The sequence below is a fragment of the Carettochelys insculpta genome, chromosome 11, assembly GCF_033958435.1.
Source record: "Carettochelys insculpta isolate YL-2023 chromosome 11, ASM3395843v1, whole genome shotgun sequence".
In the NCBI taxonomy this organism is placed as follows: domain Eukaryota; kingdom Metazoa; phylum Chordata; order Testudines; family Carettochelyidae; genus Carettochelys; species Carettochelys insculpta.
Window position 1 is genome coordinate 33,811,205 of NC_134147.1, and position 6,981 is coordinate 33,818,185.

A 6,981-nucleotide genomic window follows, 5' to 3' on the forward strand; every position below is an offset into this window, starting at 1 on the left:
ATTTAAAGCTCTTTCAAAAATACCTCACTTTATGGTGAATAGCTGTCACAGTGCAGTGTTATGAATGGGCATATTTCAATTAAACTGTTATCACAAGGGTGAAACAGAATAGCAGGCCCTATGGGGCTGGGGTAGTGACAGTAGGACCAGGAGGGCCATTTGGCTCAGGCCTCAAGAAACAAAGGAGCCTAAAAATTTGACATTTTTCTCCCAAGTCATTTCCATTTATTATACACCTTGCAGTTATAACAGAGACAACAAAAGAAGCTATATATACCTGCAAAAATTGATTTAAATCATTGTGGGAACTCAGCCTTTGGCCAATTTTTTGGTCACAAGTGAGTTTTCATCTGTGTGACTGGAGACTGGACTGTGATTTGTGATGCCATGTTATGACATGCTGTTACAGTGTTTGCATAGTTTTGAGGTTTTGAAGGTCATAATTAAATCTGTTACTGTACAGTGATTTTGCTTGGTCTGACGGTGAGTTTAAACTTTAAATTAAATGTTTCTCTCTGCACAGGAGAATTTCAGATTCCTGTTTTTTCTTATATGTATACAATGAGAAGTCCTATGGCACCTTATACACTACGTTAAGCTTATGCTTTTCCCACTCATCTGTTTGACAAAAACTCTTCAAAATGGAGAGATCTATACAAGAAACTGGCTCTGCTAGAGCATGAAAAAGCAGAATCTGTACTGTGTACTCTGTTTCATTGTTTAACAGTAATACTTCAAATGATGAACTGATACAAATTCAGACTGTTTTTATAAAAGATAGATAACCTTGGTTGTTTGATATATTAAAACTGCAGTAAGTTTAAAGGTTTCAATTGAAAAACAATTAATTTTGTTTCATAATTTCATGAAAGAAACTGGAAAAAATTGCCCCTCAGGTATTAGAAATTCTGGAAGGATTCAAATTAAACTTTCAGGTCCACTTAGTCCAAGCCTATGATAATAGATACAATATGGCTGGGAAGTACAACAGAGTACAAGCAGTCCTTCTTGAGCAAAATCCAAACTGTATTTTCTTCAGTTGAGGCAACTTGTCAGCATTGATTGCACTGAATGATGCAAGAAAACTATCACATACTTTGGAACAATCCAGCAATTGCGCAACCTCTTTAGTGACAATCTTCAAAAGTTGGAAATTTTAAAGCACCATCTGCCTGTTACCATTCATGGCATGTCAACAACAAGACGATCAGCAAAAATTGATGGCATTAAACCACTTGCACAGCATTTGGACTCTGAGAAAGGCTTCAGGTGAGCTTAATCTCACAGGGAGGTCTACATAGCAAAGTTATTTCATAACAACAGCCATTATTTTGAAATAACTATCCTAGTGCCTTCACAATGCAACCACTATTTTGAAATAATTTCAGCATATTGAGGGTGACCATCCATCCCGTATTAGGTGGGACAGTCCCGTATTTAGGACACCAAAAAGACAGCCTACTTATTTTTAAAAGGGACTAACTGTTCTGTATTTGGCCCCCCACAAACCCGCTGACCTTTTCCACCAGCAGCTGCGCAGGTGTAGTTGCTGGCAGGAGTCATTTCCTCAAGCCTTGGGGAAGCAGGGGGAGCATGGGAAGTTTCTGCGTCCTTTCCATTTCTCTGGAGCTACCAGGAGTGCTGGGAGCTGTTGCTTCCCCAGGGCTCCCAGGGAGGGCTGGTGGCTGCTGCTTCTCTGTGGCTTGGAGGGGGCCAGCAGCTGCCTCCTCCTTTATGTCTCCCTGGAGCTTGGTGGAGCTGGAAGGAGCCACCCCTCCTGCTGCCCTCCCCCATATCTCCCTGTCCCATATTTGAGACAGGGAGATATGGTCGCCCTAGACATAGTGGTTGGCTTATTTTGAAATTGGTAAACCTCATTCTACAAGGAATAGCACCTATTTCAAAATAGCTATTTCTAAATAGGTGCTGTTAAGACAGGGAATAGAGCCTATTTTGAAATAAGCCACAATGTGTCCAATGGCTCCATTTCAAAATAGCTAAGCGCTATTCCAAAATGCATTTTCGTGAAACAGTAGCATTATTTCAAAATAAGCTATTCTGGAATGCTCTTCCAGAATAGCTTATTTCAAAATAGGGCTGATACGTAGACATACCCCTCTCACAGCACTGGCTCACACTGAGCTTAAGACAATTTGGAGTATACATCCAAATCTAAATTAATTTTAATGTCTTCCATGCGGACGAAGCTGTTATAAATGATCCTCTAAATTAATTATGTAATTGAAACACTTTGTGCCACATTAGATGTTGAGAGGGATAACACTGAATGACTTCTGAAAGATACTCAAAAGATATTTTGTGATTAATGGGATGCAATCATTTCCAAATTCAAATCAGCAGCACAGGGGATTGACATTTCAACTGAGGTGTCCACCCATCATAGCCTAACATCCCAATTTCATGAAGAAAGGCACTATCGAGTCAATGATTTTTTTCTTTTTTGTTATCATTAGCTCCATCAAATCTGGTCTTATATATTAACTTGCATCAATTCAACAAATATGTATCCTTTTTGGATTCCTTTGGGAGTTCAGAAAACGAAGAGATCAAAATCTATGTTCAGCACCTGAACACTTTCAATAAAGGTACAAGAAGAAAATTTCAAGAGATCTCTGTGATGAGATCATCTTCCTGAAACATATACATTCCACCAACTTTAAAGAGGACTTCAAACCAAAAGAACTTCAAGAAACATTCAATATCAGCCTGTAGTCCGTATTTCCTAATATCACAATGATATGTATTTTTCCAGTCTCCCTGTATCAGTGGCTTCAGGTGAATGCACATTCAACATGCTAAAACAAGTAAAGAATTATTGTAGTTCTACAATGGGGCAAGAGCATTTGAAAGGACTTGCAATGCTTACCATTAATAGTGATGTTGCACATAAATTAGATTTCCCCTCAATTATAAATGAGTTTGCATACAACAAAGCCAGAAAATCATTACTAAAATGAAGAGTTTTGCTTGCAATGGAAATTCACAATTAAAGTTACACTTTTAATATACATGCTATTGGTATAATGATTTAATTGTTAATAATTAAATGTTTGCAGTGTTAATTTTCATATTGTCATATATTCTTTTGGTTTTAGTATGACTCTGTTTCTGAGAAGTTAGATACGTTGGGGGCCTGGGGTTGCAACCTCTAAACTCAAAGTGGCAAGGGCCTCTGTCATTCTCTGAGAGGGACTGCATCATAATCCAGTATTTTGCATCATGCAGTCTCTCTCACCATATTTTTCCCTTAGCCATACAGCCAACCATCATGCTTGAAATTTTGGGAGACATTCTCAAGTCCTGACTTAATTTTACTCAGTTCCTACCAAAGCAAAGCATGCCTTGGCTTCAATCCACAATCTCTCTGCTCTACAAGGTTCAAAGAGTTTTTTTGCATTAATGCAGTCTCAGAAGAGAATAAAACTTCAGAACTTGGACCATTATGAGAAACATCTTACTAGTTTTATTTGGGTCAGAACTACTGCAAAAATGTCATTTTTTGATGTTTCATCTTCCAGAAAAACACTGACAATGCAGAGATGCATCCAAATTTGTATAAAACGATATTAAGTTTAGCTGAAAATTTTAATTGATTTTTATATCAGAAGTGATTTGTTCACCCCTAAAAACGAACAGTGTTGATTTATAGTAGCATGCTAACACAAAGGAGTAACATAATGGGACTGACAGCAAAACGTGTACCCTATTTATCCTGTTTCTGAAGCAGTAGGGCTTCTGGCCTTTTTAGTATGCATCCACATATTTACTGAGACATGCATTATGGTTTATCATGAAAATACAAATGAGAAGAAATTCACTCTGGGTCACCCTGTCCAGTGCAGTACTCTTTCTTCAGAATATCTGCCCCTATTTTGTCCACTCTGGCTTTAAAACATGAAAGTGATTGGTTTTCTAATCCTTGCCTTGTGTTAAAACAATGACCCTACCATTGAGAAGTCTTATCCAGATAAAATTAACTCTCTGTAATAACCCGGTTCCTAATTATTCTCCATTTGTGCCCATAAACCAGGGGTAGGCAATAAGTTGAGCAATGGGCTGAAAGTGGATCACCAAGTTTGGCCCCTGGCCAGCCACCAGCCACTGTATTTATCTACATGTCTGCAGGTACAGCCATTTTTAGCTCCCACTGCCCATGGATTGCCATTCTCTGCCAATGCGAGCTGCAGGAAGCAGTGTACCAGGCTGTGCTGCTTCCCACAAGTCCCTTTGACTGGGCACAGTGATACACGGCCAATAGAAGCTATGAGTAGCCATAACTATAGATGCACATGAAAGTATTGCATCTGGCGGCCCACCAGGAGCTAACTCTGGCAAACCACATCCAGCCCATGAACTGGTTATTGCCCACCCCTGCCATAAATAATTCCTCCCCAGGCCTCTGAAGATTCTGAAGGAGTTTGAAGGTTTGAGTATTTCTTGAGCTATGTTTAGGTCACCCTGTGATCTATTTTTCATTGCTTCTCCCATCCCTTCATAATTTCCTTAGTGGAAGAACAAGCTCTATTCCATCTGATCAAAATAAAACGTCATGCAGAGGCTAAATAAGTTTCAAATTGATTAAATGAGGGCTCAATCATTTGTGCTTGAGCAAAGCCCAGTTGGAAATCAGGACTTAAATTTGACCATTGAAAGTCTCAACTGGCTTAAATGGACAACTATGAATGGCTAAACTATAATTCATTCAAGTCACATTTGGAATGAGATTCAAAGCTGTAGGATTTTTATTACTCCAAACTGAGTTTGCATTCTAAAATTGTTTATTATTAATTTTTTAAAAAAAATTACTCTTTGCAAATAGTTTTAAAGTGGGACAATGCAAGAGAATAATTTATAGGAATAAACCCACAGACAGTACCACTTAAGTGCTCTAACAAAGTTACAAAATGCTTTTTTAGTAAAAAAAAATATTATTCAGTGAATATTAAAAAAGATTCATTTTACAAGATTCCATCTATGAACATTATTAAATGTGGCCCAGTCTTTCATTCAGGACAGTCACCTTAAGTCAGAGAAGTGAATCAATGGAAATAAATAAGAATGTACTAATATCGTCCTTCTAAGACCTAAATTTTCTTACTCTATAAAATGCCCACAGAGAGGTAACCATGTTAGTCTGTATCTTCACAAAACAAACAGCAGCCAATCGATAAAAAAGCAGCCCTGTAGGACTCCAAAGACTAACAACATAATTTATTAGGTGATGAGCTTTCGTAGGACAGGAAATGTGGGACACTGAAGAAGTAGGTCTGTCCCATGAAAGCTTTTCACCTACTAAATTATTTTACTCATCTTTAAAGTGCTACAGGTGTTTTGTGAAGATACAGACGAACATGGCTACTTCTCTGTGACTATTCACCACACAAGAAATGGGAATCCATCAACAACACGAAAAAACTCGTGCAGATTCAGACCTGAAGAAGTGTGTTTCAGATGAATGCTACAGCCTTTAATGTTACTATGTTAAGAAGGCAAGTATTTGCAAACTGCAGGACACATGCCAATGTCTATCTTCTAGTTGTTGATTCATTGCTTCTGAATTATGTTCACAGTGTTTGTATGGAAGGCATTAAAATAATAATGGTTGTTATTATCAAAGCAAAGAATTGTTTGTCAGCTCCTTACCCACTTCTGACTGCTACTGCTTATTGTTCTGTGGAAAAAAAAGCATTTGCCACTACAGTATGTATTGAAAGGAACTTACTCAAGTAATTATTTAAAAGGATTTTTTCCCACACAAACAGGACATGAAAAACAAAATTATGCAGCTTCTTCCATAGGTTCTTGCTATTATTCTCAAAACCAAGGTTTACCACAGGTAATTACACAAAATAAAGGTTGTGTGTGTTATGAAGACTGCTGTCTGTTTGCTAGCAGAGGTCGGGGGAGAGACACCACTGAGTTACACTATTTTCCTCTATCATCTTATTAACAGATAATGGCTACGTCTACACGTGCACGCTACATCGAAACAGCTTATCGCCAGGGCTGGCAACGTCGACGTTCAACTTCGACGTTGGGCAGCACCACATCGAAATAGGCGCTGCGAGGGAACGTCTACACGCCAAAGTAGCACACATCGAAATAAGGGTGCCAGGAACAGCTGCAGACAGGGTCACAGGGCGGACTCAACAACAAGCCGCTCCCTTAAAGGTCCCCTCCCAGACACAGTTGCACTAAACAACACAAGATCCACAGAGCCGACAACTGGTTGCAGACCCTGTGCATGCAGCATGGATCCCCAGCTGCCGCAGCAGCAGCCAGAAGCCCTGGGCTAAGGGCTGCTGCACACGATGACCATAGAGCCCCACAGGGGCTGGAGAGAGAGCGTCTCTCAACCCCTCAGCTGATGGTCGCCATGGCGGACCCCGCTATTTCGATGCTGCGGGACGCAGATCATCTACACGTGCCCTACTTCGACGTTCAACTTCGAAGTAGGGCGCTATTCCCATCCCCTCATGGGGTTAGCGACTTCGACGTCTCGCCACCTAATGTCGATTTCAACTTCGAAATAGCGCCCAACATGTGTAGCTGTGACGGGCGCTATTTCGAAGTTGGCGCCGCTACTTCGAAGTAGCATGCACGTGTAGACATGGCCAATGATGTAAAAGTTAAAAGATAACCCACATGCAATTGAAACATGACAAAAAGCATGTTAGACAACGATTGTCTCTTTCTCATGTTTTAGTTCCATCCAAATGTCAGTACTGGAAGGGTAAGCTCAAAGGATATCTCAAAAAAGATATATTGGCATTGGAAAAGGCTCAGAAAAGGGCACCAAAATGATTGGGGGGTCGGAATTGGTGCCACATGAAGAGAGATTTTAAAGACTGGGATTTTTCATTTTAGAAAGGAAGACACTAAGGGGGGATAGTATAAATGTTTATGAAATCATGGCATTTGTAGAAAAATGAATATGGAAATATAACTTGCCTGTTTCCA